The sequence below is a fragment of the Schistocerca serialis genome, chromosome 2, assembly GCF_023864345.2.
Source record: "Schistocerca serialis cubense isolate TAMUIC-IGC-003099 chromosome 2, iqSchSeri2.2, whole genome shotgun sequence".
In the NCBI taxonomy this organism is placed as follows: Eukaryota; Metazoa; Arthropoda; class Insecta; order Orthoptera; family Acrididae; genus Schistocerca; species Schistocerca serialis.
The window spans coordinates 690,382,674-690,409,785 of NC_064639.1; the positions used below are offsets into that span (position 1 = coordinate 690,382,674).

The 27,112-nt window shown below is 43.6% G+C and overlaps 1 protein-coding gene and 1 non-coding gene across 3 annotated transcripts in view; both read right to left on the reverse strand.

The window, feature by feature from the left end:
- The window catches only part of LOC126457822 (extracellular sulfatase SULF-1 homolog), a 796,827-nt gene that overhangs the window by 567,645 nt on the left and 202,070 nt on the right, over nucleotides 1–27,112 (reverse strand). The window lies entirely within an intron of this gene.
- On the reverse strand, nucleotides 11,718–11,792 carry Trnat-ugu (transfer RNA threonine (anticodon UGU)). The gene has a single exon. It is a non-coding gene; the product is annotated as a tRNA-Thr (tRNA).

Genomic DNA, 27,112 nt, shown 5'->3' on the forward strand with positions numbered 1-27,112 from the left:
ACATTTCATTAATACATAACGCTAATACCTAACTACACTTCATAAAACTTAAAAGTGATTCCACAAAAATTTCTTAATCGATGGCTATGTCGAAGACGACTGGAAATCTACATTTCTATGGCGCTCCTACTAGAGAACGCACTGTGGAAAACCATTTGTGTCCTTATGCATCCAGACCTGGCTTTGAAATCGTTTCCCTTTCTTTTGTGTACACTATTTAAAACTGTGTTAACGTAAAAGGATACACAAAAGTGCTTTTAATAACTTAAAGCTGCCTAAAGTTATTTGATAATGATCCAAAATTGTTTAAAATAGGTTTACAGCTTCTCCACATACATGGTGGAAAAGGCAGCGAAGTGCCTGCTGAATGATGCTGGCGTCAATTGCTATGCGACCGCCATTACGTTGGACTGCAGAATGTTGCAGGGCTACGATATAATGTTAAATGATGAAGACGGGAATCCTATTTCTATATACGTGATATTGCTATCACACCTAAACGAACAAAAGTTACGGCACCAATGGTACCCCGAACACACCGGCGTCGGTGGCTGGAGCGCTGAATGTGGGACCAGCCGCTCACCTTCGCCCCAGTGACCCGGGACTGGTACTGCCAAGGCTGGCCTGGCCAACCTCTCCTGTCGCCGGTGCCGTCTCCTGCGCTACAGCTACAGCTGGCTCAGATTGGGAGAATGATGGCCCTCGGCATCCAGTCCCTGCGCAGAGGGCGAAAATCCACGTACCTCTGTTGCAGAGAGCAGTGTCTACATCAAGCCTATTTTATGCACAGTTAATTAAATTTTGTCGTCGTTTTCAAGTAGGTAATGGTGAAGCTCTCTCGATAAAAACCATTACGTACCTCAAGGACAAGCAAGTGTTATTAACCAGACTACTATACTGCACTACACTTCCAGCTCTTTTCGAAGATTGTAGACTTCTTGAACTAAAGAAATTTTTCGGTGGCATTTTCGTAACTACTTCATCGTTAATTGATATCCCTTTCATTAAGCAATGTGTCCACACTGATAAGAGTGATTGTCATTTGTCGAGGGAATAATGAAGAATGGGATATAACCCGTCGTCTTTGACCAATGACGTCACAAGTTACCCCAGATGATGTATTCAAATTCAAATGGCTCTGAGCACTAAGGGACTTAACATCTGAGGTCATCAGTCCCTTAGAACTTAGAACTACTTAAACCTAACTAACCTAAGGACATCACACACATCCATGCCCGAGGCAGGATTCGAACTTGCGACCGTAGCGGTCGCGCGGTTTCAGACTGAAGCGCCTAGAACCGAACGGCCACACTGGCCGACCAGATGATGTATTGCACAGATTTAACAGCATAGACGAATGTTGAGAAACAAAGGAATGTGGGACAGAGAAACCAGATGGTGGACGTATATCACGTACGTCCATATTTCGAACGTAATTTTAGGTATATCGTAGTCTTCGGTTGACTTTTTCTCAACTGAAGAATAAGATACTTGTGAAAACAAAGGGGCGGGGGGGGGGGGGGGGGCAGAAGTAATGTTAATACGGACTACCTCAGTTGACATGCATTAGTTGTATCCCGAACTTCAGTTGATCTGTATAGGTTAACTGCAGTACAGGATACAAATTTAACGTATGTCGATTTTCTCTCCTTCTCTAGCTCTTGTATCTTATTCTTCAGTTGACCTATGTGGGTCAACTGAAGTACGGGATAAAAGCTTTGCAGTTGTCGCTTTTTTCGCCTTCGCTAGTACTACTATATTTTACAGTCGATACTAATGCTATCGAAGCGAACGTACCGACATACGTAAAATTTGCATCCCTTACTTCAGCTGACCTATATAGATCAACTGAAGAATAGTATATTAGTGCTAGCGAAGCCGAAAAAAAAGTTACAACTGTAAGATTTGTGTCCCGTACTTCAGTTGACGAATGCAAAGACAACGGAGAACAATATAACATAAAAATAAGATTCTAAACTTAGCATACACAAACTCCGCCCGGAAAAAACATTACCTAACATAAGAAAATGAAGAAAGATGCAACAAACCGAAAAACTCCAAATAAATACCGGAATCGTCCCCCAAAATCTACCCTTTTCCCTAAGTATCGTATACCCCCACTCCCCATCCTAACATGAAATACATACATTTACCCAACATGTTTAAGAAAACAAAAGGGGAGTATGTATCCGGTATACTTTGCCTCCAAGAATATTCATCTAAATGGCTCTGGAGTGTCGAAATGCGTCGTTTTACCCTCCCTACAACAGATTTTATGGCTCCCCGATAACCCTGTATACTACAGATACAAGCCTCATAAGCTGAACTTCTGGTAGCTGAATGGTCAGCGTGACGGACTGCCATCCTAAGAGGCGCGGGTTCGATTTCCGGCTGGGTCGTCGATTTTCTTCGCTCAGGGACTGGGTGTTGTGTTATCTTCATTTCATCCCCATCCGGATCGCAGGTCGCCCAATGTGGCGTCGAATGTAGTAAGACCTGCACCAAGGCGGCCGAACCTGCCCCGTAAGGCGCCTCCTAAACCCTCATTTCATTTCAGTGTTATGATACACCACAAGGTGTTGAACGCCTCTATTCCCCAATCCTTATACGAAGAAAACCCATCTGAAATTACAACATAACCTTCGGCCAAATAATCCTTAATTAATTAAATCAAAACTTACTTCGATTAGGAACCACTCTGAAAACAACGTCGAAATTACCGCTCCCCCAAACTTGCAATCCCACCGCAGGTTCCCCCCTTTTGCACTCCGTTTCCCCAAAAGCGGATTCATCAGTTTCGACAATGCCCCCCTCCCCAAAGGCCCCCCTATACTTTACATAGTCCCCACAGACTTCACTACAAAAAGAATACCAATCAAGACCGGCACGCTCAGTCGCACAACATTCATGTACACGCAACCACACAACGTACTTCAAACACCAACGATATGTGATTTTCATGATAACTCTCAAGGCCAGCTTCGACTTCTCAAACCATGTTCCTCTTCGAACTGAACGCCATAATCGATCTTTGGTACACCTCCATATGTATAAACCATGAATGCGATGCGCCGACACACTCATCACGCCCATATGTTTGCCGCACTCACGACATCGAACATAATCAGCAGTAGGACCACATAATTGCAAAAACCGAATGGTTGACAACTTATCTACACCTAAAGCCTCCTTCAAGTCGTCTATGTTCATGGGAATAAATAAATACATATCTACAGACGAAAACCAAAAAGGAAAATATGTCCATAATGAAAAAAAATTCTTCAAAAGTGTTTCAAACTCACTATCAATGAAAATAAGTTGCTAAGGAATTGGAATGAACAAATGATTTAAATTAAGACAAACGACAAAAATCGTACACAATATCTAGCCCCGTCTCTGAAAAACACATTCATTTTTTTCAATTCATAATGATGACGTTTCGCCACCAAAGATAAACGGTATGTTATCTATGGCTCGAAAATAACGAGATCAATATCTACGACTAAAACACGACGTCATTGATCAAAGCCCACGGATTATATCCCGTTCCTCCGTTGACCCTTTGTCGGAATATTTGATGGATACGGGTTTGGTCGTGATAGCGGCAGATGGAGAGAAGAAGGCCTTCAAATTAATATTAATAAAATAAAAATAATGACATTTGTTTAGTCATAAAAGTTCTACAGAGCTTAATATTCCAAGGAAAACACTAGTTGTGATTCAAAAACTGCATTGAGTCTAGGCCCCTGTTTTTGTATAGTCAATTAGGAACGATATGCCTGCCAAAAAAAAAAAAAAAAAAAAAAGCAAACTACGCGTGTCCTTTCACAAGCGCCAGTATACGGATTGTAGCTTATAATTTTTCAGTGCACTTTCGCTAAAACATAAATTTAATGTTGAAAAAGGTAAAGCAGGTAAACAATGATCTCAAATAATTTTGCCCCCACAGCTTATCTGTAACTAGTAGATCAATAATAATGTGTTAAGATTATTGGATACTCTTTTAATACGATATCGTCTGTTTTTAAAGCGTTTTGTCAGCTGTAAATCTATCCCTTGCATTGTGGCCATCTAATCCTGATACACTGATGAAATGACCAACTGTTACATAATTCAAAAACAATTCGTAGTTAGTTTGAGATTTTTTCTAACTTTGCAAATGAAGTGTTTTTTGTTTTTTATTAATATAAAGCAATATCTGTACATTTTCTTGTTTTATGTGTGTTAGGGTCTGATACTGGTATCTGAAAAAATCTTGGCCATCTATCCCTTTTTTATACTATAACGCTATTGTTTCCAAAGCACGAGTTTCATGTCATCATCAAACGTTAAGAGTTCTTTCATGTTTGCCAACCTATACTACTGAACTAGCAAACTATAAAGCATTCAGTCAACTAAGGTAAATACTCTTGATAGTTGTCAGAAGTCAACATTGATGACAATGACCAAAAACAGAACCAGTCGTAGAAAATTTCCTTGAAAAAATGCTGAGCTTCATCATCTAGCCACTGTCAAGAGGGTGAAGTTTATAATACGAAAATCCACGTTAGTCTGTGCGAATCACAGTTTTCCTGCCACAGAAGTTTATGAAACTTATTAGCAGTTTAAAACAGTGTCCAGACCGGGGATCCAACCCAGGAGAAAGTGGAAGTGAAGCTGTTAGAAATGGTCGTGAGTCGTGTTCTGGTAGCTCAGTTCGTAGAGCACTTGCCCGTGGAAGGCAAAGGTCTTGGGTTCGAGATCCGGTCCGGCAAATAGTTTTAATATTCCAGGAAGTTTCATAGAAGCGCACACTCAGCTGAAGAGTGACGATTCATTGCGGAGACGGAAGTATATGACATCTAAAGGTCACTGAAAGAAATGTGTCATTTTGTCGCAAAATTCTAATCTGCCTCGAATGTGGTAGTGCCTTATCAACGCACTTACCTAGCAGAAGAAAACCGCCATTTTGTACTGGACTTTACAATATGAAACATCGACGACGATGTCATTGCAGATGGAGCACAAAATAGGGAAGGGGAAGTAAAGTACAGCGGCCGCGTCAGTTTCAAACGAACATCTCGAGCGGCATTTGCTTTAAATGATTCAATGAAACCACGCAAGAACTAAATCCGGGTGGTAGGACGGGTCTGAACAGCCTTCATCACGAATGTGAATCCAATGTTGTACCACTGTGGCGTCATGGTCGGTAAACGTCTCTGGCTGGATATCATTGGACAAGAAGCCAAGGATATCTTAATGGTAAAACGTGTCACCTCTATACACGGTGTCATCTCGTTGTTGACACGTAGAATTGTATGCGTATGGGAGAAACATTGGTCGGGAGTGCTTAACAACTCGCTCAAATAGGTTAAATCAACGACCCACACATATTATACTTTCTTCTGATTAAGCAAGCGACGTCGTTTACTCGTGTCTAAATAGCGTATTGCAATATAATATTCCTTGTCTAGTGAGAAGACGCACCAGTAAATGTATTTCTGTTTAGCATGTTTTAACTGAAGGCGTTCCTACGTTGTAACAACACCCCATAAATGGCTTACCGCCTGATTTACCTTCTGTTGTATCTAAGATAAATTTCGTGTGTGTTGTGTTAGACCTACAACTTAAATTTGGTTTTCAGAGTGGCTGTACATTTACTTACTTAGTACTTTATCAGACAGTAGTGTGTTTCGACCTACGGTTCTACGTTTTTTTTGTTGTTGTCTAAGTGACATTAATTCATTTTTCTGCTACTAATCCGTAGCTATTTTGTAGCGAGAACTGGACGTATTTGCTAGGCAGGGAGGCGTTCCGTTTTTCTCGCTGGGAAGGGGCTAACCCGATGTGGTCTCACTTTCTCGTTTGTCAACGGAAGGCAGTTAGTGAATATCATCATGAGAGGCGAGCCGCATCAGGGAGATGGGCAGTTTTGGCAAATATGGAGCTGTGGCCTGCTCCGTGATTTTGTGAACATAACCGGCACCTGTCCTCACTGAGAGTACACACCATGCCGCTATTGCCTCCTGCAGAGAATTATAGAGCGTGACATTTTTGCCTTTTCTGCGCAAACATCACAGTGTGAGAGCCCACAGCGCCGTCCGGTCATCGTGAGAAAGTCTGTTCCATTTGCGGAGAAAAACAATCTTGTGTTTGTTAATGTACATTTTTTACATCAAGATTGGGAAGTTTCCGCTGCGTTCCCTTGTTTTTTTTTTTTTTTTTTTTCGTGAAATAAGCGGAATTCTCGTCCGTTATATTGACAATAGCACTGAGAGGTTTCTTCCACGTAGAGCGTTTTTGAAAGCAGAGAATTGAGGAGGGAGAACTAAGATTCGTGGCTATTCGTGTCTCAGCTGCAGAATAATGCTGATGGGCGCAAGCTTTGCGGATTTTGGGGAAATGTTAAGTGCCAATGTGCGGTAGTTCTGAGCAGCTCGCTGCTTACTTGTTCTGATTTGACTTTTAATGTCCGATTTTGACTCATTAACTTCGGATTCGTGAGCTGCTCAGGTAAGGATATCTTGCTGCGATTTCTCCGTGCGGTCTTCCATATAATTCGATGCCTTCACTCAGGATACGCGTCATTTTGTGTAAATTCAATGAGGTTTTTAGAGAACTTTGCTCTCTGTCAACTTGTGAATTGTTTCCATCTATCAATTAGAGCAAATAAAAATCCGTTATAAGAAGACTTCACTTAAATTTCTAGATACTTTGCTTATCCTATAGCTGTTCCATGATTACGCGATCCAGCGACAATAAACGTAACCTGTTGTTGACCTACGTTTTTTATTCTCACTGTGACGGTGTTACTGTTGTCCACAGCGGCCGAACTCAACTATCCGTTGCTTGTTATTCAATGAAGGTAACGAGCATTGCACTCGCTGATCTTGTATGATTATAGATTTGTTTTTGATCAAGGGAAAGTTGGGTCGGTTTCCCCTAGGATTGTAACTTTGCTGTGGGTTGTTTCATGGTCACTTGGCTAACGACCTTGCAGAGTTCAAGTACTAAGCAATAAAATTTTATAGCAAGGTCATAATTATCATAGCGCAGAACATGCTGCCCTCCAAAACAGTGAAAAAAAAACACACATCTTTCAGTTGGCGTATTCTTTTTTGTCTTTTTAAAAGGATTGATTGTATTGGTACTTGAGGATGAATATGTGTGTGAATGTCTGTGAAGTTGGTTGAGAGAGGATGAGGTTTTAATTATTATTTTAAGCTACCAAAGTTTGCGTTATGGATATATTAACGTCGTTTGCTATAGAATGTTTTAGTAAAGGTGCTAATAAGTCCCGCTTAGCGCCCATTACCTGTCATCGTCGTCATCTTCATCTCCACCACCACCACCACCACCACCACCACCACCACCGCTGTCACTTCTATTTGGGAGATCAGCTTGAAGCACAAACTGGTCTTGTGGTATGAACTGACAGGAAACATGCGCATCCAGCATCGCGACGTTTGCCGGCTCTTGCAAGTGCCAGAAGGCAGAGGAATAGCGTCTATTCACTCTCTGTTGAAGTTACATGGTTACAGCTTCTGGCTTTCGACACCTAATAATGCATGTCTTCTCTGTTCAATTGTAGGAGCAGATCACGTGATCGTATTTTCTAAAATTTCCTTTTACTTTGCTGTGCTAGAAAATAATTTCCTGTTGATGGCCCATGCTGTTGCCTCTGGAACTTGAGTACCCTGGCATCCTACGAGAGGAGTGGAAGCGACACTATCGGCAGAAGATCATGCCGTGCCTGAGTTAGCAGTCAGCACACACCTGCCGAAATGTTAAACAAATTTATGCGTATCTTTCTGATAAACAATCACCATCTGGTGGATTTTGGGAAACACGAATTACGTCGTCTCGACGTCAGGTGTTGCCTGTATAACGGCCTAATGAAATGAGAGCGTTCCGTAAACACGTCTAATCTGACATCAATACTTTATATACCGCTGAAATAAGAAAAAGTTGTATCGAAGTCTTGAGTTCCTGTCTGTTGTAATCTGACAAGAAAGGTCCCTGTCAATAAGCGTTCGCTGCCGAGAGAGGGCTCTCGGCGAGAAACCAGTTTAAGGCGTTCGTCAAGTTATTGTTCACAGTCTCGTTTCAGCATAGCTTGTTAGTCAGGGCTTAAAAGCATGGAGCAGAACAGTCACTCTATGTCGTGAGTCCAGCCTCGCGTCTACGAATTTAAAGCTCACTTCAACACACAGATTTAACCTAATTAATTTGACTCTTCCCGCGTGTTAATTTAGTAAACATCTTTACGTTACGATGAACCAGTAGTGCTAGTCCGACAAGGAGCTACACTGCGCTGCAATGAAGGGTACACGTGAAGTGAATCGCCAATAACTTGCAAATACTTTTAAGACACTACAAAATAAAGTGCATTCTGAAAGGTACTAAAGAAATACGAATTTAGCCCAGTTATAAAATTTCTGGTTTCCCGTAACACTTCACAGGAGTATCTACATATCCCGCCAATATGGACACTGACGCAATGCAAAATTTGTAATAGCTCTTCGTACTTTCTTAGCTACACGGGTGTTATCGTCTTGTACTTGTCGTTCATTGTACCTGCAAGGTGACAAGAAATTAGCTGTTATAACACTAACTTTCAGAAGCCCCCTTTAATGACACACTAATGTCTTGGATTTCGCTAACAGACTACTCAAATCAGTCAATGTTGTTTCTAGGTGACAAACTAAGTTAAAGGAAGACGGACTGACGGAGAAGGTAAGTGTGTGCGCTTGACTAGGACTTCAATTCAGACCATGTCTCATAACTACTGCACGTCTGTTTCTTTGTTATTTTCGTTGCTCGATTTAGTATGTTGCGTATCAAAACGCTGATTATTTGGGCAGTTTATTCATTTCAGCTAGTAACAGCAAATGGACTTTTCGATAATCACGACAGGAGGTGGTATATTCGAAAGAGGTCTGGAGACAGTGGTAGATGTAAGCTATACTACATAAAAGTGAGAAAGAGAATATTTGAAATAAACTAAACTTAACCTTACACAATGAATTTAAAACATTACTAGGACCAAAATCATTTAATGGAACAACATTCATCTTCATTTCAATCTTTATTATAATACAAGACATATCCAGGAGCAGGCAGCCTCAGATGAAATTTAGTGATGATGAAGAATAGGCTGAAGTTTAAGGGAATATCAAGAAGAATCAGAGGCTAAAGAAGAGGAATTCTGAAGTTTTGGGGAATGATGATGAGCTTTTGAAATTCTCTGAGGCAGTAGATAAAGCGGTAATTAATATTACAGCAGAAGTTCAGATGAAGAGGAGTGGACATCCCCACAAAGAGTAATGGCAGAAGTTGGCAGTTACAGTTACAAAGAAGGTAAATGCGAAAAAGTCTTGCGTAACAGGAAAACAGTATTTCAATTGACTGACAGAAGAAGTAAATACAAAAATATTCAGTAAAAGAAGGAAGTACAGTAATGGAAGTCACTTAAATACAAAAATATTCAGTAAAAGAAGGGAGTACAGTAATGTAGCTCACATAGGACTGAAATAAATACGATTGGCAGCGGAGCGGAAGCTATATGGCTGCAGGAAAAATTGAAGAAATTGAAGAGGAAATTGTTGTCGGGAAGACTGATTGAGCATTACAAAAGGAAAAATGACTTTCGGTGAAATTAAAACAAATATTAACATTAAGAATGCAATCAGGATTATTTGCGTTGTTAAATACAGAGGAGAGAGCGGAGGAGTAGGTTCAGTGCATCGAAGATCTGATGACGCGACAGTTAAAGAAATGGGTGTTGCCATGGAAGACATAGCGGATCCAGTAGTAGTGTTGGAAGCTGGAAGGGCTTGTGATAACGTGTGACCAAATAAACCTAACAGATACATAACATTCCCTTGGAATTTCTAAAATTGCTGGGGTAAATGACAACTAAACGGTTATTGAAGCTCCTATATAGAAATTTGGAAATTTTTGGTACGGTCTTATGGGACCAAACTGCTGATGTTCTCAGTCTCTAATTCTACACACTGCTTAATCTAACTTAAACTAACTTACGCTGTGGGTAACACACACACTCATGCCCGGGGGAGGACTCGAACCTCCGATGTGGGGGGGGGGGGGGGGGGGGGAGCCGCATGGGCCATGACAAGTCACTCTAGACCGCGCGGCTATAGGACCTATGGTGATATAGAAATACCATCGGACCTTGGGAATAATATGATTCACACCACCCGAAGCAGTTGAGCGCCCCACAAACCAAACATCATCATCACATACTACGAAGACAACAAGGGCAGATAAATGTGACAACTATTACACAATCTGCTTGACACCTGTTGCACTCGAGTTGCTGACAAGAGTAAGGTATACAAAAGTAGGCAGAAAATGAAATGATAATTAAATCAAGACAGGCGTCGATATACAGGGTGAGTCACCTAACGTTACCGCTGGATATATTTCGTAAACCACATCAAATACTGACGAATCGATTCCACAGATCGAACGTAAGGAGAGGGGCTAGTGTAATTGGTTAATGCAAACCATAAAAAAATGCGCTGAAGTATATTTTTCAACACAAACCAAGGGTTTTTTAAATGGAACCCCGATAGTTTTGTTAGCACGTCTGAACATATAAACAAATACGTAATCAGTGCCGTTTGTTGCATTGTAAAATGTTAATTACATCCGGAGATATTGTAACCTAAATTTGACGCTTGAGTACCACTCCTCCGCTGTTCGATCGTGTGTATCGGAGAGCACCGAATTACGTAGGGATCCAAAGGGAACGGTGATGGACCTTAGGTACAGAAGAGACTGGAACAGCACATTACGTCCACATGCTAACACCTTTTTATTGGTCTTTTTCACTGACGCACATGTACATTACCATGAGGGGTGATGTACACGTACTCACGTGGTTTCCGTTTTCAATTACGGAGTGGAATAGAGTGTGTCCCGACATGTCAGGCCAATAGATGTTCAATGTGGTGGCCATCATTTGCTGCACACAATTGCAATCTCTGGCGTAATGAATGTCGTACACGCCACCGTACATCTGGTGTAATATCGCCGCAGGCTGCCACAATACGTTGTTTCATATCCTCTGGGGTTGTAGGCACATCACGGTACACATTCTCCTTTAACGTACCCCACAGAAAGAAGTCCAGAGGTGTAAAATCAGGAGAACGGGCTGGCCAATTTAAGCGTCTTCCACGTCCTATGAAACGCCCGTCGAACGTGTAGCTCACCCCTCATGGTAATGTACATGTGCGTCAGTGAAAGAGACCAATAAAAAGGTGTTAGCATGTGGACGTAATGTGCTGTTCCAGTGTCTTCTGTACCTAAGGTCCATCACCGTTCCCTTTGGATCCCTACGTAATTCGGTGCTCTCCGATACACACGATCGAACAGCGGAGGAGTGGTACTCAAGCGTCAACTTTAGGTTACAATATCTCCGGATGTAATTAACATTTTACAATGCAACAAACGGCACTGATTACGTATTTTTTTATGTGTTCAGATGTGCTAACAAAACTAACGGGGTTCCATTTAAAAAACCCTAGGTTTGTGTTAAAAAACATACTTCAGTGCATTTTTTTATGGTTTGTATTAGCCAATTACACTAGCCCCTCTTCTCACGTTCGGTCTGTGGAATCGATTCGTCAGTATTTGATGTGGTTTACGAAATGTATCCAGCGGTAATGTAAGGTGACTCACCCTGTATATCAACGGGGACAGCTGAAAATGTGTGCCCCCACCGGGACTCGAACCCGGGATCTCCTGCTTACATGGCAGACGCTCTATCCATCTGAGCCACCGAGGGCACAGACGATAGAGCGACTGCACGGATTTATCCCTTGCACGCTCCCCGTGAGACCCACATTCCCTACTTAATGTCCACACACTACATTCGTAGTGCCCCTGCCCATTACACTCATTACTCGCGGTAGACAATCTTACCGAGTCCCGTGAGAGTTCGGGCAATGCGTGTGCATCCGCACAGAAGAATAAGGTCAATGGCCGGTTAGCCTTAACTACATGAAGACGGTATCCGTTCTTTCGGACATGTCCGAAAGAACAGCTACCATCTTCATATAGACAGAAAATTTCGGACATGTCCGAAGGAACAGCTACCATCTTCATATAGACAGAAAATTGTGGATCTATAAAATAATGATCAGTTTTGCTTCAAGGAAGACAGAGACACAAGAAAGGCGCTCTCTGAGGCTGCACTCGTTATCAGAGTCAAGACTTACGAAAATACATTTCCGTAGGATTCGTCGAACTAGAAAACATGTTCTTCAGCGTAAAGTAGTTCTAGTTGTTTGAAATTCTCAGAAAAATAGATGTATACTAGAGGGAGATGGTTAACCTGTAAGAGAACTAAACGGGAACAATAAGACTGAGGAGACCAAAAGAGAAGAGCTCAGATTAAAAATGAAGTAAGAGAGCGAGGCAGTGTTTTTCCAGTACTGTACAACCGTAAGTAACTGACGGAAAGGAGTGAGTAGGAGAAGGGGTAGAATGATAGCTTCTGCTACACAAAAGGGAGCCATAGGGGTTAAAGCTATAGGGGAAGACAGAAATTGGAATGCGTCCTACAAATAATCGAGGAAGTTTGGTGCAGGTGGTACTCTTGAGGTGAACAGATAGGCGCAGGGGAGGAAGTAGTGGCAAGACTCATCAACACAGCTGCAAGTCTGATGAACAATACCCACCAATCCCTCACCTGCCCTGCAAAGCTTATCGGTTGACTTCAGGGGAGACGCGGGTCGGATTTACTCTGAGAGCCCGCACGTGAATATATAGGGTGAACCAGAACTCTACCGACTAACTTTCAGAATTTATTCAAGAATACTTCCTGAGTATTTTAGTGCAGGGGACCAGCGAACTCGGGCTGCTCCTTACAGAATTATAGCATTTCGTTGGCTGTCTTGCCTACCCTACAACATTCTTTCAACCTTCCAAACTGTTTCTGACCACCCTTTATATGAGAGAGGGGAGGGGGGGGGGGCGGAGGAGGTTACTGAGATTGCCTGTGTGGGTTTAAAATAATTATTCATTTGTGCCGTTACTGAGCAATGTCGGCAGCTCTCCGAAGTTCATTACATAAATGGAAAGCTGGTTACTACGTCATAATCAGTAGTAAAAGTGATAAAAGTTGCTTCACACTATAGACCAATCCAAGGCGAACGACTGATCTCTGTCGGGACCGTGGACCGTTCTAGACAATGAGTGATTTCACGTGCCTGCACGGCAGACAGACAGCAATTAAGATCTCGGCGCTCAGTTAGCGAAATGCCAAGTTGGAACAACGGACAGAGCAAGGCGTGATCTATCAGTACACAAAGTTCTGAGCGTAGTGTTTGCCGTGCAGCTGCATCTGGTGCGTGGGTGGACGGGGTGGGGTGACGGTGGTGTGGGGAGAGGTCGGTGTCCGTGTGTGGATTACCCACTAAGGAAAGCTTCTCCTGTGTACGGAGACCTCTGGGAACAGTTACCATCACTAAAGATTGCGTTGTTACTGAAGATTATATTCGATGAAGCTAGCGGGACTCACTACAACAAAGCGAATGCAGAAAACAGATGTAATACAATAATACGAAAACCGGACACAACTTTAGCTCGTTCGTTTATAATTAACATATGAATATCAAGACTTTATCTGTATTTTATTTCGATCTTCAGTTTATTACGATATTGGCATGGGATCCCAATCAAATAGGATTAACAATAGACATCAAAAAAGTCCAAAGAAGGACAGCTCATTCTGTATTATCGCGAAATAAAGGAGAAAGTGTCATGGAAATGATAAATGAGGTGGATTGGCGAACATTAAAACAAAAGCGTTTTGCGTTGTGGCGAGATCTGTTCACAAAATTTCAGTCATCAACTTTCAGCTATGAATGGTAAAATATGTGATTGTCGCCAATCTATACAGGGAGAAATAATTATCGTAATAGAATAAGAGAAATCAGACTTCCTACAGAAAGATTTAATTGCCATTTTTCCCACGCCCTGTTAGAGAGTGGAACTGTAGACAGATAGTCTGAAGCCGGTTCGAAGAACTCTCAGCGAACTGCAGCGTAGTAGATGTAGATTGTCTTTGGACTGAGGGTTCGAATCCAGATGTGGTTTTTATTTTGTCTTGTTCGGTATTAATAGGTGTACCTCGAACCTAATCTTGTAGTAGATCACACTTCCACTGGCTGCAGCGTAACTCTTTCAATATAGCAACGCAGATTTACGCAACGTTTTCATCTTATTTTTCCTCGTCAAGTATTCTTTACTATCGATTACGCGCTCACTTGAGCAGTTTTATTCCCGCCCCCGTCTCATGTTCAGTTGTCTTGAAATAAATGAAAACAGAGAAAGCAGGTAGATAGAGCGGACACAAAGAGATGCACACTCACGTTTTTGTAGCAGCTTTCATGACATAAAAACGGTGAGTTCAAAAAATACGATGGCGTGGACTGCACTGACTATCAGCCTATTCAATTATGTTATAGTTAAGTGTAAGTAGCACTATGATTGCGGCATGTCATACTTTCCTAGATATACTTTAAAGCACAAACATTCAGAGAGCGTCCAAGTGAAATATGTTCCTACATGACAGTGGTGCGCTTTGGAGCTGTATGCTGTTAAGTAGGCGTTGTTGTTTAGTAACCTCTTTCCATGAGATCAGACGGATAGAGAAGATTACGTCACAACCCGAGAAATTTCGGGCTCTGCTCTATCTTTCGATCGCCCCGCGATCTAGCAGCTTCTGTTGGTACTGTCTCTACGACGTGTCTTACGTTAGAGTTTTTAATGTACTTGGATTTTAATAACACAATTAACTGCAAGCAGTTTTAGGATTCAGGTTATGCGAGTGTGGTTTGACAAGCCTAGTAAATTTCCATGAAGACTGTGACCTTTTTGTTGCGCCTTCATGGTTGGTAAACTTGATTATTCCAAGGATCATATAAAGAATGTCAACAATGTACAGCTTACAGTTCATTGTTGACAGCTGTCTCAATTAGTCAGTGTGTCAACTGCGAATGAAAATGCAGAAAACCGGATTTACTGCTGTTATTAAACATTTTCATATGAAGGGTCGTACTACCGCGCAAATCAAAACATAACTGGAAGTTCACTCAGACTCTGCACCTTCACTGAAAACCGTTTACTTTTGGACTAACGAATTTAAAAGTGTTCGTACAAACATCGAATACGAAGCGCGCTCCAGATGTCGAATTCGGGTCACCGCGAAGAAAACCATTAACGAAATCATTGGCGAGGCAAAGCAAGACCGCCAAATAAAGATTTGTGAGATTGCAGAGGACGTAGGCATCTCCCATGCGCAAGTGCATGATGTCCTGCAAGGCGATTTGGCTTCAAGCTGTGTATGAGGAGGGTTCGGTGATTGCTCAAAGTTGACCAAAAGAGCATCCGGCACAACCTTTCAACACAATGTCTGCGGATTTTTAATGGCAATGTGCAACACTTTTTGCGCCTATATGTGAATGTTGTTGAAACCTGGATTCATAATTACTCACCAAGAGCCAAAACGGCAGGCAAAACAGTGGAGAAAGGCTGGTGAAACGGTAACCAAGAAAGTGAAAGAGCATTTGGTCATCTGGTAAGGTGATGGTCATTGTTGTTTTTGGTATTCCCAAGGAATAAACCTAAAAGATTACTTGGAAAAAGCCAGAGCTATAACTGGACTCTCTAACGCTTCATTGTTGAACAGTCTGAAACTTGCGTTGGATGAAAAAATCCCAAGTTTGTCACGTACAGAAGTTCTGTTTCATCAGGATAACGCACCACCCCACAAATCAACGAGAACAATGGCGGAAGTGCGTGACCGGGTCTTTAAAGTGGCTCCTCATCCACCCTATTCACCAGACTTAGCCCCAAGTGACTTCTCCCTGTTCCCTAAATTGAAACTTTGGCTTGCTGGGAAGAAATTTTCATGAAATGAGGAAGTGATAGTTGTAGTCAACGCGTTCTTTGCAGTGTTTAACATAACCTACGTTTCCTATGGGATGACAAAGCTGCAGGGTCGCTGACCCAAGTGTATACCCCTCAGAGGAGACTTGTCGAGAAGTAAGATTTGTTTACAAAACAAACATTTTAATGTTTTTTTCCAAACTTATAAAACCACTGACGTACGAGCAGTAGCAGGTAATGAGCAAATAAGACTGCGATCACGATTGAGTCCAACTCTATCTTTCTCTCGCCTCGCGATCTAGTGACGTCTGTTGGCACTATCCAAATGACGGATCTTGTCGCTTAAATCTTTTACCGCGGTCGCACTGAGTCAGTTCAGTATGATTTAGTTCGTTTATTAAGCAGCTATTTCTTGCTTGAATTTCTTCGTAGTTTCATCTGAACGTTACCATCTTGTTTTAAAGCTGAATAATATCTGGTAACATTTTTATCCGTTGTTCTAACATGTGAACAGAAAACTAAATGCTCGTTTTCAACCCACTTGGTAAATCATTACGGTCTCTATGGTAATAATCAAATAAGTTATTGTACTGTTAGCTTAACGTATAATTCAGCATAAATGCTGTTACAGGATGGACAATATAGAACTTGCCTCGAAAATATTTCTAGAACTGACATGAATTGACCCTTAGTGATGCAAAAGGAGGACTATCAATCGTAGAAAATATTGGAAAAATAGTGTGAAACGGGTCTATTGGGAATAGAAACGTTAGCATTATTTTCGGAGCCAGTTTTATTTCGCGCGTACTGTATATCCTTAAATACAGTATGAGCACTTTACAGTAAATTTGTTCATTACAACAAGAGCTTCCTCGGGGATAGGATTCAATTCTATTTTCCACGTGTATTTCAGGGAATCGTCAGCTTCCAAGCAGAGCTAGTTAGTCAGTAGTTCGCATATCGCTTGTACTCGTGCCCAGTCAAACGTCAGTTGATTGTTCGAGCATGTTCGATACCATATCAATCATCCACGGTTGCTCCTGCAAATGCACTTACGGCACGGCTATCTGTATCGTTAATGTACGCAAACTATATCCATTACTTTTAGTCGAGGACAGTTTAATGTGCTACCTGGCAGCATTAAAAGTAACAAGAAGTAAGTCTTAACTGCCGTTGGTGATGCCGTCATTAGGGATGGAAATCAAGCTCAAACGCGCCAAGTATGGGGATGGAAACAGACAGTCTCCGTTTCGAATGAACAGCCCCGCATTACCAATAAGAGATCTGGGGAATCCAAGAGAACTCTGAATGCCGGAAGGTAGGTTTTGAAACTCACTTCTCACGAATTCGAATCCACTCACCACGACCCCCCGCTCCGACTTACCGACTTAGCTGAGTGTCGTAGCTTCCAACAGGCACTGTCGCAGCATTCGGCCCCAGCCGTCAAAGACAGCGGCGTACTGCCAATTCGCGAAGTGAGGTCTCTCTGATCTTTGAAGGAGACTGGCGACCTACACATGCAAATAAACTGTAGAATTCGGAGAGTTGGTCAAATGTTAGTTTATTTGAACGGCTAACCGGTTTCGGTTTTACAACCATTATCACATCTTAAAAAGCAGCAGTACAGAGGCCCCGCAGTCGTAAACGGCTAGTTCTCTGCGCCTCTGTTTTTTTAAGATCTAATAACGGCTGTAAAGACGAAACCGGTTGTCCGTTCGAACTAAAATATGACCAAAACAGCAAAGATCTACAGCTTATTTATATTTTGAAGTACTTGGATAGCATGCACGACTGCTGCGCTGTAACTCCCATAAAACTGGAAGCGGTTCGTGGCCCATAACCCCCAGATGCTACAGTGTCTAGCCTTCGTACTCCGTTCGCGCGCCGGCTATTTAATTTACTCTGCTAGATACAAATGTGTCAAAACAAAAATTGTAGGAAGAATATTCAACGAATGCGGATTATTGTCCACCGTGGCGTAAGTGCATAGGGTAAGTTATTGCAGTTAACTTGCCGATTTGTGATTGCTACCTAAAGCACGATCATATGGGGGATATGAAGTTAAGTCACAGAACGGTGTTTCGTATTTTTGGGGTATTTCATCTACAGGACTCCTGTGACCAAAGTAGACATTTTGTCGGTATTAACTCTTGGAAAACACTAAAGGACAGACTGTCGTCGAAAATAGGCCGCAAGGGCCGAGCTGCAACCTCATCTTGCTGTCGAGTAGGCCAAAGCCGAATGAGCTTATTCGGTTGTGCTAAGACGATCATTCTGTGACCACCTTACGGTCGCATGTGGTCTAGGCTGAGCAGAGAGCGTGTGCGCGCTGGATAACTCGGCGGTGTCCTTTTTGAGATACCTGTGCGCTATGACATCTGCGCAGCTGCAGCAGCCGGGCCTCATGCATATGCAGGGCATGCAAATCCCCGCATGCCAGCCCCCAGACTCTCGTTAGCGGTCAGGCGAGCACACACTCACCGCAGCGCAGGAGGCCCCTCTGCTGCACTCCATCCGCCGTCGCGGCAGAAAACAAAGAACTAATTTCTCCAGCAACGAGTATGAGCGCCAAACGTATGCGTAACCCTCACGTCGAATAACAATCCTCGCTCTCATTTTTGAGGGCTGATTCCGCCTCGATAGTGAATTTGCTGAAAATCACAATTAACGGTTAACTACACTACTGACCATTAAAATTGCTACACCACGAAGATGACGTGCTACAGACGCGAAACTTAACCGACAGGAAGAAGATGCTGTGATAGGCAAATGATTAGCTTTTCAGAGCATTCACACGAGGTTGGCGCCGGTGGCGACACCTACAACGTCCTGACATGAGGAAAGTTTCCAACCGATTTCTCATACACAAACAGCAGTTGACCGGCGTTGCCTGGTGAAACGTTGTTGTGAGGCCTCGTGTAAGGAGGAGAAACGCGTACCATCACATTTCCGACTTTGATAAAGGTCGGATTGTAGACTATCGCGATCGCGGTTTATCGTATCGTTACATTGCTGCTCGCGTTGGTCGAGATCCAATGACTGTTAGCATAATATGGAATCGATGGGTTCACGAGGGTCATACGGAACGCCGTGCCGGATCTCAACGGCCTCGTATCACTAGCAGTCGAGATGACAGGCATCTTATCCGCATGGCTGTAACGGATCGTGCAGCCACGTCTCGATCCCTGAGTCAACAGATGGGGACGTTTGCAAGGCAACAACCATCTGCACGAACAGTCCGACGACGTTTGCAGCAGCATGAACTATCAGCTCGGAGACCATGGCTGCGGTTACCCTTGACGCTGCATCGCAGACAGGAGCGCCTGCGAAGGTGTACTCTACGACGAACCTCGGTGCACGAATGGTAAAACGTCATTTTTTCGAATGAATCCAGGTTCTGTTTACAGCATCATAATGGTCTCATCCGTGTTTGGCGACATCGCGGTGAACGTACAATGGAAGCGTGTATTCGTCATCGCCATACTGGCGTATTACCCGGCGTGATGGTATGGGTTGCCACTGGTTACACGTCTCGGTCACCTCTTGTTCGCATTGACGGCACTTTGAACAGTGGACGTTACATTTTAGATGTGTTACGACCCGTGGCTCTATCCTTCATTCGATCCCTGCGAAACCCTACATTTCCGCAGGATAATGGACGACCGCATGTTGCAGGTCCTGTACGGGCCTTTCTGGATACAGAAAATGTTCGACTGCTGCCCTGGTCAGCACATTGTCCAGATCTCTCACCAATTGAAAACGTGTGGTCAATGGTGGCCGAGCAACTGGCTCGTCACAATACGCCAGTCACTACTCTTGATGAACTCTGGTATCGTGTTGGAGCTGCAAGGGCAGCTGTACCTGTACGCGCCATCCAAGCTCTGTTTGACTCAATGCCCAGGTGTATCAAGGCCGTTATGACGGCCGGAGGTGGTTGTTCTGGGTACTGATTTCTCAGGATCTATGCACCCTAACTGCGTGAAAATGTAGTCACATGTCTAGTAGAAGATGTTTGTCCAATGAATACCCGTTTATCATCTGCATTTCTTCTTGGTGTAGCAATTTTAATGGCCAGTAGCGTATAGTCTGGAACTGGCCGTTGCTTTCGGTAACTGACTGGAGAATCTAATAAGCCTCATCTATGTTTTTGCAAACAAGTATCTGTGGTCCTCAACATGTTCAATGCAAACATGCGAAGAAGCAATAAAAAGCAGAGCATTAAGCCAACCCAGAGTCTCATTTCAATATCATCACCGAACCTACCTCCTTTAGCCTGACATCCAAGTTTTTCTGTACTGTCTCTGAAGACAGAGACCTGAAAAGAATCTCGGCATGATCTCGTTGCTGTTTCACTCCTGTGCGCAGCCGCTCGTGTACCAAGGAAAGGATGACCAAGACACCTGCTTCACGTCTGACCTGAGCGTTAGCTCCTAAGTAACTACGTCCTAAGTAAGTATGTTACGACAATAAGTACGACAGATGATTTGTCAATGAACGCGAATAGTATGTGGTGAAACAGCTGCTCAATTTTCAATAAGCAAAAGCGTTCAAAAATCAATTGCTATTATTACAATAATAACAGTGACTCCATAAAATGGACACCTTTCCAGATGTAATACTTACAGATATCGAAGTTTGTACATGTTCCAAGAAGGAAGAACGTCTTCACGTTAGAGTGTCCAGAAACCGAATTCTGACGTTAAACTGAATGTTTCTCGCATCCAATGTGTAAACCGACAGATGAGGCAAAGCTTTCTACACTCTTCATTCGTCATAGCGATCGGCGATAAGAGGTACAGATACTAGGTACTGAAAATGTATCTGAACCGTTAATTTACTTTCAAAATCTTTTCTTAAAGAATTTATTTTATTTACTAGCCATTCATCACACTGGGTGAGCGTGGAAGTAGTTTCCAGGAAGTAACTGATGAAAAATGAAATTACTTTTAACAAATGTAGCCCGCAGGTGTGGCCGAGCGGTTCTAGGCGGTTCAGTCTGGAACCGCGCCAACGCTACGGTCGCAGGTTCGAATCCTGCCTCGGGCATGGATGTGTGTGACGTCCTTAGGTTAGTTAGGTTTAAGTAGTTCTAAGTTCTAGGGGACTGATGACCTGAGATGTTAAGTCCCATAGTACTCAGAGCCATTTGAACCATTTTAACAAATGTGAATTTTATTTCTAAAAGCTTTTTCAAAAACAGATTTAAAATTATAAGCAGAAAAGCACCTTCGAAATAACAAGTTACAATTTTATTTAGAGGCAGAAAGAACAATGTTAGCAGTAGGAGCCTTTGGGCTGAGAAGCTTGCCTGCTCCCTTTCAACACGGCCGTAGTCATGACCGCTCACAACCTCTGAAAGAGTACACTGGTGCAAATGTGCAACACACCAGATTACTTTAAAGAAAAAATTTTAAAACTCACACAAACACGTAAACTATGCACCCCGTTAGAGGGATGGAAATAGTACTCATTATTTGCCACCGAAAGTGCAATTTTTTTTAGAGGACTCTTACAGTGGAAAGGTGGCAACCTTATAACCTAAAATGACTATTTAAATAAAACCCATAAAATGCAGACTTACATAAAATGTGCAACATTCTCTACATTACACATATATCACCTCGCAAGATGAGAGGCAAGATAAAAACATATTTCAAGAATTCGGCCTTTAAGCAATAAATTCGTTGTCTTGTGACAGCCAGAGCGAGAGCACCAGCAGCAGCGAGTACTGTTTGTATAAAGCGTTTATTTTGCATTTTGTTTACGACCTTCCACTAAGGAAGGGATTCTATTTGTGTTTATCTGCTCTGCATAGTAACTAACAGTTCTTGATAAAACTTTACGTAGTTTTCGTGTTAGATTTCTTAGTGTTTTCTTGATCGTTTAGAACAGAAAGCGCCCTAAAACCGTCTTTTGTTTGTTTCGCGGCCGTTAGCCACTAGTCACTTGAATCAGCAGTTGTCTTGTGACAGCCAGAGCGAGAGCACCAGCAGCAGCGAGTACTGTTTGTATAAAGCGTTTTTGTACTTATTTGCTGCGCTTAGCTTTTAAATAGTTTTTCTGGGAAAACCTAGCGTAGTTTTCGCGTCTCGTATTTCAGTGAGTGTTTCTTGATTATCAGAGTAGCTCATCAGAAGATTATCTTGGGAATTTGTCACCGTATAGAGTAGGGTAAACATAGTCATGTGTAGGGACTGTGGTTGTTGTGAGCGGACGCAAGGAGAATTGGCCACTCTTCGGGGGCAGGTGGAGGCTTTGTCTGTTAGGCTCATCGAGCTCGAGGCGCAGGCGTCGGCTCGTAGTGGCGTTGGGGCAACTGTGGTGAGACCTATGCCTATTTCGGTGGCCTTGGAATCACATGGAACCCCTGATGTCGCTGCGTCTTCCGGCAGTGAGCATCTTACCGGTCAGCCATCACTCCAGGGTGAATGGCGGACAGTGGTGGGCTCGCGCGTGCCTGGCCGAAAGGCGAAGGTGGGATCTGGCCGCGTGGCAGCTGCCTTACCCCTTTCCAACAGGTACGGGGTGCTTCCTAGTGGTGATGACATCGTTTCCGAGCCACCACAGGATGCCTCGCCTGTTGGGCCAGTGGCCGATTCTCCGGCAAGGTCCCGACAGTCACAGAGGGCGGGCCTATTAGTTATAGGGAGCTCCAACGTTAGGCGGGTTATGGAGCCCCTCAGGAAAATAGCGGGTAGGTCGGGGAAGAATGCCAGTGTGCACTCGGTGTGCTTGCCGGGGGGTCTCGTCCGTAATGTGGAGGAGGCCCTTCCGGCAGCTATTGAACGCACTGGGTGTGACCGGCTGCAGATAGTAGCACATGTCGGAACGAATGACGCCTGCCGCTTGGGTTCTGAGGCCATCCTTGGTTCCTTCCGGCGGCTGGCTGATTTGGTGAAGACAACCAGCATCGCACGCGGAGTGCAAGCTGAGCTTAATATCTGCAGCATAGTGCCCAGAGTCGATCGCGGTCCTCTGGTTTGGAGCCGTGTGGAGGGTCTAAACCAGAGGCTCAGACGACTCTGCGACTATAATGGTTGCAAATTCATCGACCTCCGTTATTGGGTGGAGAACTGTAGGGCCCCCCTAGACAGGTCAGGCGTGCACTACACACCGGAAGTAGCTACTAGGGTAGCAGAGTACGTGTGGCGTGCACACGGGGGTTTTTTAGGTTAGAGGGACCCCCCCTTGGGCGAAACGATAAAATACCTGACGGCTTACCAGAGAGGACATTATCATCGTTGATAAAGAACGTCCGTCCTCAGAGACCAAAAACAGGAAAAGTTAACGTAATATTGGTAAACTGCAGGAGTATCCAGGGCAAGGTTCCTGAATTAGTATCTCTTATTGAAGGAAATAGTGCGCATATAGTATTAGGAACGGAAAGTTGGTTAAAACCGGAAGTGAACAGTAACGAAATCCTAGACACAGAATGGAATATATACCGCAAGGATAGGATAAACGCCAATGGTGGAGGAGTATTTATAGCAGTAAAGAATTCAATAATATCCAGTGAAGTTATTAGCGAATGCGAATGTGAAATAATCTGGGTTAAGTTAAGTATCAAAGGTGGGTCAGATATGATAGTCGGATGCTTCTATAGACCACCTGCATCAGCAACCGTAGTAGTTGAGCGCCTCAGAGAGAACCTGCAGAACGTCGTGAAGAAGTTTCGTGATCATACTATTGTAATAGGGGGAGACTTCAATCTACCAGGTATAGAATGGGATAGTCACACAATCAGAACTGGAGCCAGGGACAGAGACTCTTGTGACATTATCCTGACTGCCTTGTCCGAGAATTACTTCGAGCAGATAGTTAGAGAACCAACTCGTGAAGCTAACGTTTTAGACCTCATAGCAACAAATAGACCGGAACTTTTCGACTCCGTGAATGTAGAAGAGGGTATCAGTGATCATAAGTCAGTGGTTGCATCAATGACTACAAGTGTAATAAGAAATGCCAAGAAAGGAAGGAAAATATATTTGCTTAACAAGAGTGATAGGGCACAAATAGCAGAATATCTGAGTGACCACCATCAAACGTTCATTTCTGAGGAAGAGGATGTGGAACAAAAATGGAAAAAATTCAGAAACATCGTCCAGTACGCCTTAGATAAGTTCGTACCGACTAAGGTCCAAAGCGAGGGGAAAGATCCACCGTGGTATAACAATCATGTACGAAAGGTACTACGGAAACAAAGAAAGCTTCATCATAGGTTTAAGAGTAGTCGAATCATAGCTGATAAGGAAAAGCTGAACGAAGCGAAAAAGAGCGTAAAGAGAGCAATGAGAGAAGCATTCAACGAATTCGAACATAAAACATTGGCAAACAATCTAAACAAGAACCCTAAAAAGTTTTGGTCATATGTAAAATCGGTAAGCGGATCTAAATCCCCTATTCAGTCTCTCGTTGACCACGATGGCACCGAAACAGAGGACGACCGAAGAAAGGCAGAAATACTGAATTCAGTGTTCCGAAACTGTTTCACTGCGGAAAATCGTAACACGGTCCCTGACTTCAGCCGTCGCACGGACGCCAAAATGGAAAATATTGAAATAAACGATATCGGAATTGAAAAACAACTGCTATCACTTAGTAGCGGAAAAGCATCCGGACCAGACGAGATACCCTTAACATTCTACAGTGATTATGCTAAAGAACTTGCCCCCTTTCTATCAGCAATTTATCGTAGATCGCTGGAAGAACGTAAAGTACCTAGCGACTGGAAGAAAGCGCAGGTCGTTCCCATTTTCAAGAAGGGTCATAAATCAGATGCGAATAATTATAGGCCTATTTCGCTTACGTCAATCTGTTGTAGAATAATGGAACATGTTTTGTGTTCTCGTATTATGACGTTCATAGATAATACAAATCTCCTTCATCATAACCAACATGGATTCCGCAAACAGAGATCATGTGAAACTCAGCTCGCCCTATTTGCCCAAGAAATTCACAGTGCCGTAGACACTGGCGAGCAGATTGATGCCGTATTCCTGGACTTCAGGAAGGCATTTGATACGGTTCCGCACTTACGTTTAGTGAAAAAAATACGAGCTTACGGAATATCGGACCAGGTTTGTGATTGGATTCAGGATTTCCTAGAAGAAAGAACACAACATGTCATTCTTAACGGTTCAAAATCTGCAGATGTAGAGGTAATTTCGGGAGTACCGCAGGGAAGCGTGATAGGACCTTTATTGTTTACAATATACATAAATGACTTAGTTGACAACATCGGTAGCTCCGTGAGGCTATTTGCAGATGACACGGTTGTCTACAAGAAAGTAGCAACATCAGAAGACTCGTACGTACTCCAGGAGGACCTGCAGAGGATTAATGCATGGTGCGACAGCTGGCAGCTTTCCCTAAACGTAGATAAATGTAATATAATGCGCATACATAGGGGCAGAAATCCATTCCAGTACGATTATGCCATAGGTGGTAAATCATTGGAAGCGGTAACGACCGTAAAATACTTAGGAGTTACTATCCGGAGCGATCTGAAGTGGAATGATCACATAAAACAAATAGTGGGAAAAGCAGGCGCCAGGTTGAGATTCATAGGAAGAATTCTAAGAAAATGTGACTCATCGACGAAAGAAGTAGCTTACAAAACGCTTGTTCGTCCGATTCTTGAGTATTGCTCATCAGTATGGGACCCTTACCAGGTTGGATTGATAGAAGAGATAGACATGATCCAGCGAAAAGCAGCGCGATTCGTCATGGGGACATTTAGTCAGCGCGAGAGCGTTACGGAGATGCTGAACAAGCTCCAGTGGCGGACACTTCAAGAAAGGCGTTACGCAATACGGAGAGGTTTATTATCGAAATTACGAGAGAGCACATTCCGGGAAGAGATGGGCAACATATTACTACCGCCCACATATATCTCGCGTAATGATCACAACGAAAAGATCTGAGAAATTAGAGCAAATACGGAGACTTACAAGCAGTCGTTCTTCCCACGCACAATTCGTGAATGGAACAGGGAAGGGGGGATCAGATAGTGGTACAATAAGTACCCTCCGCCACACACCGTAAGGTGGCTCGCGGAGTATAGATGTAGATGTAGATGTAGAATCCGACAAACATGACAGAGGCAGCTATTAACGTACGGCAGACAAACAGACAGACAAACAGACACTAACTGCCTAACAAATACGGACGAGAGACGGACGAGCAAGCGGAGTGCGAGAGACTGACCAAGAAAACAAGCAGAATTTAACAAGTAAATGAAACAACATATCACGAATCACATAACTTCTAATAAACTGCGATGTCTGGCGAAGACGTGGCGCTCTCCCGAACCGTCCGCTGGCAGCCGCTTCAACGGACGCAGGAAGATGCGCCGATCTCCCGTCTCACGGCGTCGCAGCTCGCGTCGGCCAGACCGATGTCGTGGGTTGACTCCTGTTGTTCACGTGTCGGCCGCGAAGCCACTACCCCTCGCTATACGGCGCGGCACACTGGACTGAGCCGGCCGCGGTGGTCTAGCGGTTAAGGCGCTCAGTCCGGAACCGCGCGACTGCTACGGTCGCAGGTTCGAATCCTGCCTCGGGCATGGATGTGTGTAATGTCCTTAGGTTAGTTAGGTTTAAGTAGTTCTAAGTTCTAGGGGACTGATGGCCACAGATGTTAAGTCCCATAGTGCTCAGAGCCATTTTTGAACACTGGACTGAGGTGGCAACCTCACATGCGCCGACGCTGAAGACGTACAAGTCATCTCGTGTCCCAGTGCGCGACCGACCAACCGATAGATTCAACCACCAATGACCTTTGCTTGAACAAACTCGAGCAGACTGGCGGCCTAACACATACTAGCACTCCGGACGACAGACAGACACTGACTGCCCCACACTGACCCAGCTGACCAACCGGCCAGACTCCCCGAGATTGACAGACTGACCAACTGGCGAGCTCATAGCGCCCCTTAAATGCACGTGAACAGGCAACTATTCCCCTTTCCCACCAGAGGGAGACACCAGAGCTGCGATTTCCCCAGCGGCGCCACCGCCAGAAACGGAAGGCGACTGCTTTACACTACGCGCTGCGGCGAGCTCTTCGAAACAGCAAATTTTACCACGGCTCAGTATCAGCGATTTTCCGGCGTAACTGGCCCACGCAAGCTCCCTATGGACAACAAATTATGCCTGCTCACATTGAGCTTCTCTGGTTGGCGAATTTCTCCCAGGAGAAGACAGTTACTGCA